The sequence below is a fragment of the Staurois parvus genome, unplaced genomic scaffold, assembly GCF_062004578.1.
Source record: "Staurois parvus isolate SC_StPar_1 unplaced genomic scaffold, SC_StPar_1.0 ptg000581l, whole genome shotgun sequence".
Taxonomy (NCBI): Eukaryota; Metazoa; Chordata; class Amphibia; order Anura; family Ranidae; genus Staurois; species Staurois parvus.
The window spans coordinates 9303479-9316792 of NW_028318377.1; the positions used below are offsets into that span (position 1 = coordinate 9303479).

Here is a 13314-nt window from a genome sequence, read left to right on the forward strand (position 1 = left end):
TACTCTGTACTTCTCTCTGTATTCTCACGTTATTATCTTTTAACCTTCCATTCACATTCTTCATGTTTTTTCTTTTATCCAGTTGCTTTTATCAGTTCAGCTCAATTACACTAGTTTTAGATTACAAGATCAATAGTCAGCCTATGGGACAGGTAACCTGAAAATAATGTGTTTCCCGGTTCAATAAAAACATAATCATTTGATACTGTTAGAATAAAGTGTCAGCTTTTCACAGGATTTTTTGAAGCTTTAGTTGGAGATTTTGGTCAGATGGCACGGTGGATAGAAGATGTACTTAAACATAGCACAGGGGCAAGAGGCAGACATGATTTACAGTTGGGCTAAAAGAAATTCATAAAAGCAAGGACATTTCCTATGTAAAATGGCTTACACAAGTCACCTTTACTCTATATCAACAAAGACTGTCAATAACACTTAACTTTACTGTATGTATCCATGTCACTCAGGTGATGGCTAATCATATAGAAGACACGCAACCCTTTAACATTCTTAAATTCTCCAATATTAATGGGTCTTAAAGGAACCCTTTTAATGAGAGGAATGCAGAAACTGCCATTGCTGACCTTTCCTTCTGGAAATGGTAGCTGCCTGTCATGCTGACCATTGACCCTCAATTCATTGCAGACTCAGAACAAGTTTTCAGATAAGAAGTTCTGACTTTACTCTTACTTTATTGATCTGTATACTTGGTACTTGATAGGAGATGGAAATGACGAGGTCTGCCTCACTTGTATCTCCAGCCCAGATCCCACTGGCATTGGAACAGAGGATGCCAGGGGACAGGAGGAACAAAAGTGTCAGCAGATGTTGACAGAGCTTGCATTTGGAGGTTCATTCCTCAAGAGACTGGCGGACCATCAGTTCAGAAATGGTAGCTATGCTCTGGAATCCAATCCAGATTAAAGGGGCACTCCACTTGCACTGCAGGTTCAGAATGAGTGGTAGATTTGAAGCAGGAACACTCAATGGTGTACAGAATTTGTACAGCAAACAGCCAGGCAGGCAGGCAGGCACTTGAGCAGGACTGGAAGCTGGAATCAGAGACAGGAGCGTGGTCACAGGAATAGCCAGGGTCATCAACAGGTGGGCAGCGAGGTACCGATTCATGAGCAGAGCTGGGTTAGGAACTTAGAAACAAGTCAGGAGCAGAATCCGAAGCTAGGTCAGAAACAAGGGAGTCATACAAGAATAGCACAGGACACGGGAAACAACAGTAAAGGAACACCAAACCCAGATACTCCTGCGCTTAGGGATTATTATACATTATTTATATAGCGCCAAAAGGTTTGCTCAGCGCTGTACATTATAGTGGGGGACAGTACATGAGACAGTACAGTAACAAGACAAAACACGAGGGGTTCGAGGGCCCTGCTCTTTCGAGCTTACAATCTAGGAGGGAGGGGATAGTGGTACAGGAGGAAGTGGCTGTGGGGGATGGAGTAGTAGGAGTGTAGATCAGCAATTAGGTGAGGGTGGGGTAGGCTTCCCTGAAGAGATGGGTTTTCAGGGTGCACCTGAAGGCGAGGAGGGAAGGTGACAGTCTGATGGATTGGAGTAGAGAGTTCCAGAGGATGGGAGAAGTACAGATTATGACCACATCCCGAATGTCCTGGAATATGCACGCCTTGCTGTCCTCAAAAGACCGGGGGAGTCCCAATGTACTGAATAAAGCAAAAAACAAACAGAGGGCGCACTGGCCTAGTGCATTACCTTAAAAAATGTATTTAATAAAAGTCGGTATTGTACCCACAAAATGGCAATACACTCAAAGGCACATCATAAAGGAACAGCTCTGTCCGATCTGCACTGCGTGTCTGTCCACAATGGGAACTGTGGACTTCCAACTGGCTAATGCGTTTTGAGGACTTGCCTCTTCCTCAGAGCCAACCCCTCCTCTTGACACAGGGGAAACAGCTGAGGACCAGTCAGCACTTGGCCCTCCATGATACAGTATTGGAAAGTTATCCTAGCTGGTGACAACAGTAGCTATCCTGAAAAGCTAAACTAAGCCTGTTGAAACAGTGCTGGAGTTGCTAAAGATCTCCCCACTGGAGTTCCAGACAGCAGTGAAGACTCAGGCTGGGTGAACTACTACCCCTTCTACCCATAAACAAAAATTCTTATTAATTTGTGTGGCTGTTTTAAGCAGTCATGCAGCAGATGTGCGTTTAAACTTGTATTGATAGGCAGAAGGAGAACTTTATTTTTTTCATCATGATATTTATTGTATTTGGTTAACTGTTGAACAAATATAAGCTGCTCTTCTACTGGAGTCTCTTGCCAACTGTCTTGTAGACAATTCCTTTGTAGGTCAAAATCTGAAAGAAACAAACATATATAGTTGCAAAAAAAAGTATGTGAACCCCTTGGGATTACATGGAATTTTGCATGAATTGGGCATAAAATGTGCTCTGAATGTCATCAAAGTCACAACAATAGAAGAACACAGTCTGCTGAACATAATACTACACAAACATTAGATGTTCCCATGGTTTAATTGCACATAACATGTAAACATTCACAGTGCAGGGAGGAAAAAGTATGTGAACCTTTGGACTTAACTGGTTGACCCTCCTTTGGCAGCAATAACCTCAACCAAACGTTTCCTGTAGTTGCAGATCAGACCTGCACAACGATCTGGAGTAATTTTGGACCACTCCTCTTCACAAAACTGTTTCAGTGTAGTAATATTCTTGGGTTGTCTGGTGTGAATCGCTCTCTTAAGGTCATGCCACAGCATTTCAATCGGGTTGAGGTCAGGACTCTGACTGGGCCACTCCAGAAGGCGTATTCTGTGCTGTTGCAGCCATTGTTTTGTTGAATTACTTGTATGCTTTGGGTCATTGTCCTGTTGCATCCCCCATCCTCTGCGGAGCTTCAGTTGGCGGACAGATGGTCGTACGTTTTCCTGCAAAATGTCTTGATAAACTCTGGAATTCATTTTCCCATCAATGACAACAATCCGTCCAGGCCCTGAGGCAGCAAAGCAGCCCCAAACCATGATGCTCCCTCCGCCATGTTTTACAGTGGGGATGAGGTTTTGATGTTGGTGTGCTGTGCCTTTTTTTCTCCACACATAGTGATGTGTGTTCTTCCCAAACAACTCAATATTGGTTTCATCTGTCCACAGTATGTTTTGCCGGTAGTGCTGTGGAACATCCAGGTGCTCTTTTGCAAACTTCAAACGTGCTGCAATATTCTTTTTGGACAGCAATGGCTTCCTCCGTAGTGTCCTCCCATGTACTCCATTCTTATTTAATGTTTTCCTTATTGTAGATGTGTCAACAAAAATGTTAGCATGTGCCAGAGATTTCTGTAGGTCTTTAGCTGACACTCTGGGATTCTTCTTTACCTCATGCAGCATTCTGCGCTGTGCTCTTGCAGTCATTTTTACAGGACGACCACGCCTAGGGAGAGTAGCAACAGTGCTAAACTTTCTCCATTTGTAGACAGTCTGTCTTACCGTGGACACATGAACATCAAGGCTTCTGGAGATACTTTTGTAACCCTTTCCAGCTTCATGCAAGTCAACAATTCTTGATCGTAGGTCTTCGGAGAGCTCTTTTCTGCGAGGCATGGTTCACATCAGACAGTGCTTTTTGAAACCAGTAAACCCAAAACAGGTGTGTGTTTTTTAAGGGCAGGACAGCTGTCAGCAACACATCCAATATCATCACACTGATTGGAGTCAAGGTTGGCTCACTCCTGGCTCCAATTAGCTCTGGGAGAAGTCATTAAGCTAGGATCTCACATACTTTTTCCTCCCTGCACTGTGAATGTTTACATGTTATGTGCAATTAAACCATGGCGACATCTAATGTTTGTGTAGTATTATGTTCAGCAGACTGTGTTCTTCTATTGTTATGACTTAGATGACGTTCAGAGCACATTTTATGCCCAATTCATGCAAAACTCCACATAATCCCAAGGGGTTCACATACTTTTTCTTGCAACTGTACATGTGTACATTATTTGTTCACAACCATGGTTTTACAATGTATATTCTGAATAAACCAGGATGTCATGAGGCCTAGCAAAAATGTTCTCCGTGGGGAACTACATAAAGCAAAACCTTAGTAAAAGTGTAAGCAGGTGCACTTAGCTAGTCTGCCATTCAGTGGCTCTGTTCATGAATAGTGTCTGGTTACAGAGAATAGTGTCATCAGGTGCTAGGCCCCTTTTAGCTAGAACCCTCCTGTAGTGATGTATTGGATGAGTCAGTGCCCACATATAAGCCTGGTTGGGAGCAGCCCTAGTGCAGTTGGGGTATTGGAGCCAGAGACCCCACCTTTAGTCAGATGTAGTCAGCAAGTGGAGGCTCTGGACAAGGCTGGAGGACAGGGAAATGTAGACCTGCACCCAGAAGAGCTGGCTTTAGTAATCCTGACTCTTATAGGGAGGGTAGAGCAGGCTGCAAAAGGCCTTTTAGGCCAGGCCAAGTGTTCCTTGGAGAGGCTTTTCCCTTGGAAGACCTGGTAGAAGATGTGCCCAAGCCAGAGTTGAGTGCAGTGGTCCAGTCTCAGGAAGGCTACCTGTAAGGAGCAGTGAGCTGGATACCGACAGCCTAAGGCAAACCAGAACAAGAGTACTGATGACCTCGGAAGGAAAAGGACTAAGTAGGGAAGATGGCATACTAAAGTGTACTGTTTCCTCATGTGACTGCTGCGGTTCGTCCACTCTATGTGATTGACAAAATGCTGTCAAGTGACCCTGGACAGTATGTCCACATGATGTGACTGTAATGCCATCTTAAAGTAACATCAGTAAAACGCAGCAATCCTAATTTTTTGTGTGGACATTTCTTCCTTAGAATATAAAGGTCAATGGCCAGAAATGTTGTGAGAAGGCCTCTGGCACAATGGTGAAAATCTCAAGCAGGAGGGTTGTTCTGGTAGCAAGAAGAAGCTTGGCAGGGACTTGTGCCTCTTGGCACCATCCCACAGCCATTTGAAAGCCCCATTACAAAATGGGTTACTAGGGGTCTTGCGTTTTTCTATAAATCTCAATGGTCAAACGTACACTTTAGCTGTGGCTCCGTGGCACCCCAGCAACAAGCGTAATTTACAGCTGCTTGCACAAGACCTTCAAATAAAATTACTTAAAAGGAAAATTCTACTTTTTGTTATTTTACATTTCTCTCTCAATCTGCAGCCAGCTGATTTGTTTCAAAAGCGTGCACTAAGACACAACAATTATCATGTTTGGAACACGTACATTAATGATGCAGATGACGGTATTCATGTGTGCAATATATACATATTCTTGATCATCTCTCAATTCATTAGTTTGGTATTTCACTCCACTGACACTGGTTGCTACTGGCTGTTCCCCCAGTTTAAAAAATAAGGTTCGACCGTTTTCTATGCATGATCCCTAAATGTACATTTGGTGTTCAGGTAGAAGAAGCATATTATCCTTACAGAGATGAGAAGATCTCCGGAGACTTCAGTGACAGAGAGGACCTCCTTAAGCTGCGCAACCAGCTTGCCATCCACTAGATTAACGACAGCCTGGAACAGTAAAAAAATAAAAATAGTACAGGTTCATGTTTTTTTTTTTCAATAAATTCCTTTTTTTAAAATAACAGAATGAATATAACTGTATTTCACAAACAAATATATATATATATATACACAGTGGGGCGAAAAAGTATTTAGTCAGCCACCAATTGTGCAAGTTCTCCCACTTAAAAAGATGAGACAGGCCTGTAATTGGCATCATAGGTAGACCTCAACTATGAGAGACAAAATGAGAAAAAAAATCCAATCACATTGGCTGATTTGGAAAGAATTTATTTGCAAATTATGGTGGAAAATAAGTATTTGGTCACCTACAAACAAGCAAGATTGCTGGCTCTCACAGACCTGTACCTTCTTCTTTAAGAGGCTCCTCTGTCCTGCACTCATTACCTGTATCAATGGCACCTGTTTGAACTTGTTATCAGTATAAAAGACCCCTGTACACAACCTCAAACAGTCACACTCCAAACTCCACTATGGTGAAGACCAGAGAGCTGTCGCAGGACACCAGAAACAAAATTGTAGACCTGCACCAGGCTGGGAAGACTGAATCTGCAATAGGCAAGCAGCTTGGTGTGAACAAATCAACTGTGGGAGCAATAATTAGAAAATGGAAGACATACAAGACCACTGATAATCTCCCTCAATCTGGGGCTCCACGCAAGATCTCACCCTGTGGGGTCAAAATGATCACAAGAACGGTGAGCAAAAATCCCAGGACCACACGGGGGGACCTAGTGAATGACCTGTAGAGAGCTGGGACCAACGTAACAAAGGCTACCATCAGTAACACACTACGCCGCCAGGGACTCAGATCCTGCAGTGCCAGACGTGTCCCCCTGCTTAAGCTAGTACATGTCCGGGCCCGTCTGAAGTTTGCTAGAGAGCATTTGGATGATCCAGAAGAGGATTGGGAGAATGTCATATGGTCAGATGAAACCAAAATAGAATGGTTTGGTAGAAACACAACTCGTCGTGTTTGGAGGAGAGAGAATGCTGAGTTGCATCCAAAGAACACCATACCTACTGTGAAGCATGGGGGTGGCAACATCATGCTTTGGGGCTGTTTCTCCGCAAAGGGACCAGGACGACTGATCCATGTACAGGACAGAATGAATGGGGCCATGTATCGTGATATTTTGAGTGCAAACCTCCTTCCATCAGCAAGGGCATTGAAGATGAAACACGGCTGGGTCTTCCAACATGACAATGATCCCAAACATAATGCCTGGGCAACGAAGGAGTGGCTTCGTAAGAAGCATTTCAAGGTCCTGGAGTGGCCTAGCCAGTCTCCAGATCTCAACCCCATAGAAAACCTTTGGAGGGAGTTGAAAGTCTGTGTTGCTCAGCGACAGCCCCAAAACATCACTGCTCTAGAGGAGATCTGCATGGAGGAATGGGCCAACATACCAGCAACAGTGTGTGCCAACCTTGTGAAGACTTACAGGAAATGTTTGACCTCTGTCATTGCCAACAAAGGATATATAACAAAGTATTGAGATGAACTTTTGATATTGACTAAATACTTATTTTCCACCATAATTTGCAAATAAATTCTTTCCAAATCAGCCAATGTGATTGTCTGGATTTGTTTTCTCATTTTGTCTCTCATAGTTGAGGTCTACCTATGATGCCAATTACAGGCCTCTCTCATCTTTTTAAGTGGGAGAACCTGCACAATTGGTGGCTGACTAAATACTTTTTTGCCCCACTGTATATATATAAACATAGGAGTATAAACCTTTCCTCTCACAAGAAAATGTGTGCAGGTGCTTAAAGCCCAACTCTATCCAAAACATCCTTTTTAAAGCATATCCAAACCCCAAAGCCAATATTTTATGGATTACAGCTTACCAGACCTTAGATGTGGTGGCTGCATTAGTTTTAATTTTTCTGGTTTACAGTAAGTATCAATTTTTTTCCCTTTGATCTAATCAGAAATGCAGTGTCCTTTTTAATTCCTGTGAGCTTAAAGCTGAACCCTGGGCACGAAAACCTTAATTAAAATAGTTATATTCCTTAATTGCCACAAATGTTTGTACATCTACTCTGCAGAAACTAATCTCAGATATTACCTTTAAAAAGTAGTACAGGCTGCCTGCAGACAACTACAGGAGGGGGCGGAGACAACACCAGTCACCCTGCACAAGGAGAGAGAGCAGCAGTGACTGGTCTTTATTACAGGAAACTCCTGTGCAGAGGTAAGGTTTCACACTGAATGGATGAGTGTACAGATCTGGAAGAAATACACAGAGCACACCAAGATTCAAAGAAGTACGAGTCTTGTATTTAGAAAATATTTGTTTATCCAGGAGTTTAGTTTTAACCTTCCTAGTGGTAATCCCGAGTGTGACTTGGGGTTAATTTACAATACCAAAAGCAGCAACCCAGAGCCACACTCGGGATTACACTGTAGTGCTTGTCCTGTGATCCCCCGATCCTTACCTTGTCCTGCGATTCCCCCAATGTCCTCCCGCTGTGCCAGCATCCGTCTGTTAGGATTCCATTCCTGTATCAAACCATTTCACATACATTTTGTCCCGAGTGCTTTGTCCTGTGCCCTCACCTGCATTTTTACCGTTCTTTCTGTCTGGAAACTTGAGAATGTCCATGGCGTCGAAAAAGGATCCCTTTAGGTCAAAAGCGGTTTTAGTCCAGCTAGAAAACAGCGATAGTAAATCAGAACCACTTGCAGAATTGAGTGATAATGATTTGTGGGGAAATTCATCATCAGACACTGAAAGTGACGACAGCGATGATTCTGCGACTGAACTCAGCGATGTGCAAACTTTGCGCTCTATTTCAAATTTCAGTGTTTTTGGTTTGATTACATTATTGAATTAAATGTATTATTATTTTTTATAATTATTTATTATAATTTTATGATTTTGTGTTTCAAACTTTATCATACCCGGGATGTTTACTAGACTCTTGTTTGGACAGATTTAAGTGAGTTATTCCTAAGAATTACAGGCCTACAATATAAAACAACAAATTTCCATGCAAAACAATGTACCGCTTTGACATTCAAAAATAATGAGATCATTAGACCGTCAGGGAGGTTAAATGAAAGCAGAATATTATATTTATTGTGTAATCTACTAGTCCCATTAATCCACAATGTAATGAAGATGAACAAAGACAGACGTCTGAAGTCCAGCCTATGAGACAGCCATTGATGCCTCCATACGTACAGTGGAGAAATCAGTGTAGACAAGAAGGAACATTAGCTGCTTCTTCAGCATTCTATGTGATCTTCCCAGCCTTTTACTTTGGTTTGTACAGGCTTTGCTCTGCCATCAAAAAACGTAGGTTAAATAAACTTGTTAGAGAGACCTTGTCACCATTTAAATAATAAATCTCTTAAGAATATATGTGCATTTAATGTAATGTCTGCATTTTATTTACTGATAGAAGCTTCCTTTGTATAGACAGCCAAAAGCCCTGAGACTGCTGCTGAGTGCCACCATCTAGGATGTAATATCAGCAGACTCTCAAGTGACACTATAGCACAGGTGTCAAACTGGTGGCCCTCCAGCTGTTGCCAAACTACAAGTCCCATGAGGCATTGCAAGATTGACAGTTACAAGTGTGACTCCCAAAGGTAGAGGCATGATGGGACTTGTAGTTTTGCAACAGCTGGAGGGCCACCAGTTTGACACCCCTGCTCTATAGTATTCCTCTTCACTCCTCACCCAGCTGCTACATAAAGGGTTATGTAGGAAAGAGAGAGGAGGGGTAGAGGAGCTGGGCCAGCACACACAGTAATTAGACATTCCCAGAAGAGGAGAGATCTTAGCAGGAGTAGTCAAAGTTGCTAACCAATTCAAAGGCACATTGCAAGTGAATAAAAGTAGTTTATGGAACAGAAAAAAACCTCTGTATACAAGCATTAAAAATACTTGATTGTTCTGTTGTTTTGTTCCATGTCCATTGGGTAACTTTATCTCCATAATAGAGATGATATATTCCATCTGATAGGTTTATGATCAAACTACGGTGTCTTCTTTATGCCATCACTTCATCTAAAACGGTATGGTATGTGATCTTGTCTGGTGTTATTAACCATTTGGATGGAAGGTAAACAATTGTAATGGTCTCCAGTCATACTGCTGTGCGCAGTACATTCCACTCCAATAGGCATTCATTACAACTCAGCACACATTTTATATATATCTCATTAAAGGGTATATTTTAGATTCATCAATTGGCCAGATGGAGCGTAAGGATACGCATCTCATTCCACATTGTCAAGCTTTAGGCCACGTTCACACCATACATGCAGAAAAACTGATGGAAACTGATGTGCAGATTTCATTTGCAGAGACATTTTTCATACATGCTTCAATGAGTTTTATACATGTTGCAGGTTCCTGCTCAGAAAAAAACTGCATGTGATACCAGTGTTGTGGTGTGAACAGGGCACATAGAGAACAACTGATTTTGTTGCGCGCTTGCAGAAAAACTGACATCTCTGCACCATGGTGTGAACGAGGCTTTAAAGTCTGGGATTTCAATCCCGCAAGGACACTATAGGCATGGAGTTATTACGTTCTTTCCTTTCTGAAACAGAAACAATATTGTGTTTCTAACAAGGTTCCAGTACACTGTGATATTATTTTGATGCTCAGTTTTATCTAAAACTACAAGTTAATATGACCATTTCATCCTCTAACAACTCCTCCTATTGGTGTTCTTACCATAACTTTCCCATGAGTCGGTGAATCCAGTTCAACCTCCTCACTGACTGTGAATCATTGCGTAGGACACTGGGCCCTGTGGTCACTGTCATCACAAAATGGTTTCCAGTCTGGACAATTTCAGTGATGGTCTTCAGATCTTTTCTTTTCTGGATTACGTCATCAGGAACCCCTGAAATCAGTAAAATACCTTTGTTATGTGCTTTCCAGAAACCATAAACTAGCCTGCATGGGCATTGCATTCAAACTGGTCTCAGTCACACATCTAAGCATCCACACACATATTTCAGGATTGCTTTGGGGTTGCCAGGACATTGCAACCCGCCGGTGCTGGTATTAGGCTTAGTTCACACTGGTACGGAAAGCAGGCATTTAAGGGATGTTGTTAACGCTCCTCAAATGCCTATGCAAATGATTTTATTGACAGCACACAGTGCTGTTCACATTATTATAAAATTGAAGCCTCATGTTGAGTCTGGAGGAGTTTGAAGCCTTTCAAAGACTCCCATTCAAGTGTATGGTGATGCTCTGGCAGGCATTTGCGGGGCGTTTGCAGTTCAGTTGTGGCACGTTAATAACATGACAGTTTATTATAGGCATTTGTGGTGTGGTTTTAACGCTTGTAAAATGCTTATAAAACGCTTCAAAACTGTGCATAGGGAGTTTAGGGGGCATTTTTAACGCTAGTAAAACACCAGTCTAACACCCTCACTAAAGCTCTTTAATGTCTGTCTGCTGCCAATACCAATGTTGTAGGAGAGTTTAAGAGTTAGAAATGTAGTCAAGTGTGAACAAGCCCTTAAGGAGATTGTGGGTACAGGTCATACAGATGAATAGAGGCAGCTCTTGGCTTGCTATGACATACAGATAGAATAGTTATTAGGTATAACTTGGCCTTTCTGATCTCTTGTAACACTGAGGAACCCTTGAATTAACTGTGAGGTCTCAGGGAACCCCCACTAATATATACAAGTACTATATCTACAGCTCACCGCACATCTGAATGATGGTCAGTGGGAAGAAAGCTCCTTACAGTTTTGGTGAGTGTGAAGAATTCCGCCCCTTTCAGATAAAATGTGCATTTATGTCAGTGGTTACATACAGTATCTGAAAGACAGAATTGATTTGCTCATGGAACCCCTAGCAACCTCTGGAGGAACATTGAGGTTCCACAAATCCTGGTTGAGAGGCTGGTGTAGCTAGTGGTCAGTTAGCTTGGTGATTGATAACAGTCTGACTTCAACAAGACTCTTTGCCTTCATCAGTGAAAAGGACTGGTGATTACACCAGGAAAAGGATGAGAGGATTTTTTTTAATTTTTTTTTACAACGACTTTTATTTATGTACAATATTTGTTTTTTTCTTCACCATAATGAAATTATTTTAAGATGAGAACCTATTTTAGAATACAATTTGGGATATCTGAAGGTGACTGAATATGCTGTATCTAAACAAACAGGAACTTCTATGCAGCTAGCACATACAGTATGTAACACCCTCCAGGTTAGTCAGATAGTATTAGAAAGAGGCTGAGTAGCAGCCAGGGAATGAGTCAGCCTGGGAGTGAGGTTACCTCAGGAAAGGCTGGGAGGCTCTAACAGGTCAGAGCTTTCTGGGGCCCTCTCACCTCTCCAGAAACCTGACAGCTTTCTGGAGGGGGTGGAAGAGGCTTAGATCTGCATGTTTGAGGGACCCTGACAGGAGGTTGAGCATGGTGACCAGGGAAACCCTCAAATGTGCAGAGCCTGGGGGAAGGTGTGCAATTTCGGATGGAAAATGGATTGAGGAAGGCTAGAGTGTGGAGCCTGGAAGGGTGCCCCAGGGAGGGGATCTCACCAAAGGCAGGTTGCTTGAAAAAAAGAGGATCTCCACTGCCTCAACATCTCCTAGGGAGGACAGCCTGTGCAGCAGGGAAGGAGCCAGCCCAGCATAAGGTCTGAATGCAGCCACCAATCCACCAAGATAACAGGAGAGGACAGAGTGAGTACTCTTACACCCCATGAGCCGGATAAGGGGAAAGGGACGTCAGGTGCAAGACCCAACTAGCTCCTCATCTGGGACTGCTTGTGCTAAATTAGCAGCTTCTGGGCCTGGACCCCCTTGTCCAGGGATACCCTCAGGCAGATGGATGAAGAGGAGGATTCATCTGTGGTGTGAAGAGGTACACCAAAGAGCCATTGGTGCTCTTCCAGAAAAGAGACTGTTGCTAAAGGTTCCTGTAATAAATAAATAAATCCACATTTCTGTACATAGTTGCTAAGGAGTTTGTTCTCAAGTTCTGCAGTTCCTCGGGCATCCCATATACCCCTAGACCCCATCTAAGTTCGTAGCCCCTTAATAAAATCACAAAACCAAGCTCAAGGGCTGTTCTTTGGCTCCAGTGTGCAAAGTGTGGAAAATGTGTGTTGCCTGGCCGTGTAGAGCATAGGGAGACCCAAGTAAAAATTCAGCAGCCCCTAAGGGGGTAGTGCTACTCATACATGAGCAGTATGATGTGATTTACTTGGGAACAAGAGTCTAGCCTAGACAATTTACAGTGAAGTTGAGTGAGGGCTACAAAATGAACTATTCGCAATTTGTGAAATCCGTGCCCAAAGCCCAGACCACCAGAGAAATTCTTCCTTCAAGGATCAGTAAACAAGTTACTATGCTGTCCTAATTGATTATTTTATTTGTTTTTACACTAGCCGATGTTTCCTTTTGATTTACCAAAACTCTGTAACCTTTTTACATTTGAGCATTATTCCAGACTGGGGTGAAGATAGAAGTTGATGAAAAAAGATGGAAAAAATTGTTGGCACATTGTGGCATGATGGAAAGATTGAGTGCCTGTGGACTATGGAGTCTCAGGAAATAACTAGTGATTTAATGGAGGTGGTGTATCTGTTCTGAGACATCAAGCAAGCACAGTAGACGTTTCCAGACCTTATTAAATTTGATTGATACTTAATGTACCTTTTGGAATTATACCATCTGTTCCATTGCAGACCGTAGAACACATGCACTGAAAACTAAACCATTCTGCTCCACTAGCATTTAGCAGACTCAATAATCCAAGGGGTCATGAGATATGT

General features: G+C 42.6%; 1 pseudogene across 1 annotated transcript in view; it reads right to left on the reverse strand.

Annotated features, from left to right (window-relative positions):
- Positions 1–2254: 2254 nt before the first annotated feature.
- Positions 2255–13314, reverse strand: part of LOC149450185 (fatty acid-binding protein, liver-like) — a 28100-nt pseudogene continuing 17040 nt past the window's right edge. The window contains exons 2-4 of the transcript XR_016315290.1: positions 10241–10465; positions 5442–5531; positions 2255–2339 (exon numbers count right to left, since the gene is read on the reverse strand). The product of XR_016315290.1 is annotated as a fatty acid-binding protein, liver-like (transcript). The remainder of the gene's footprint in view (positions 2340–5441; positions 5532–10240; positions 10466–13314) is intronic.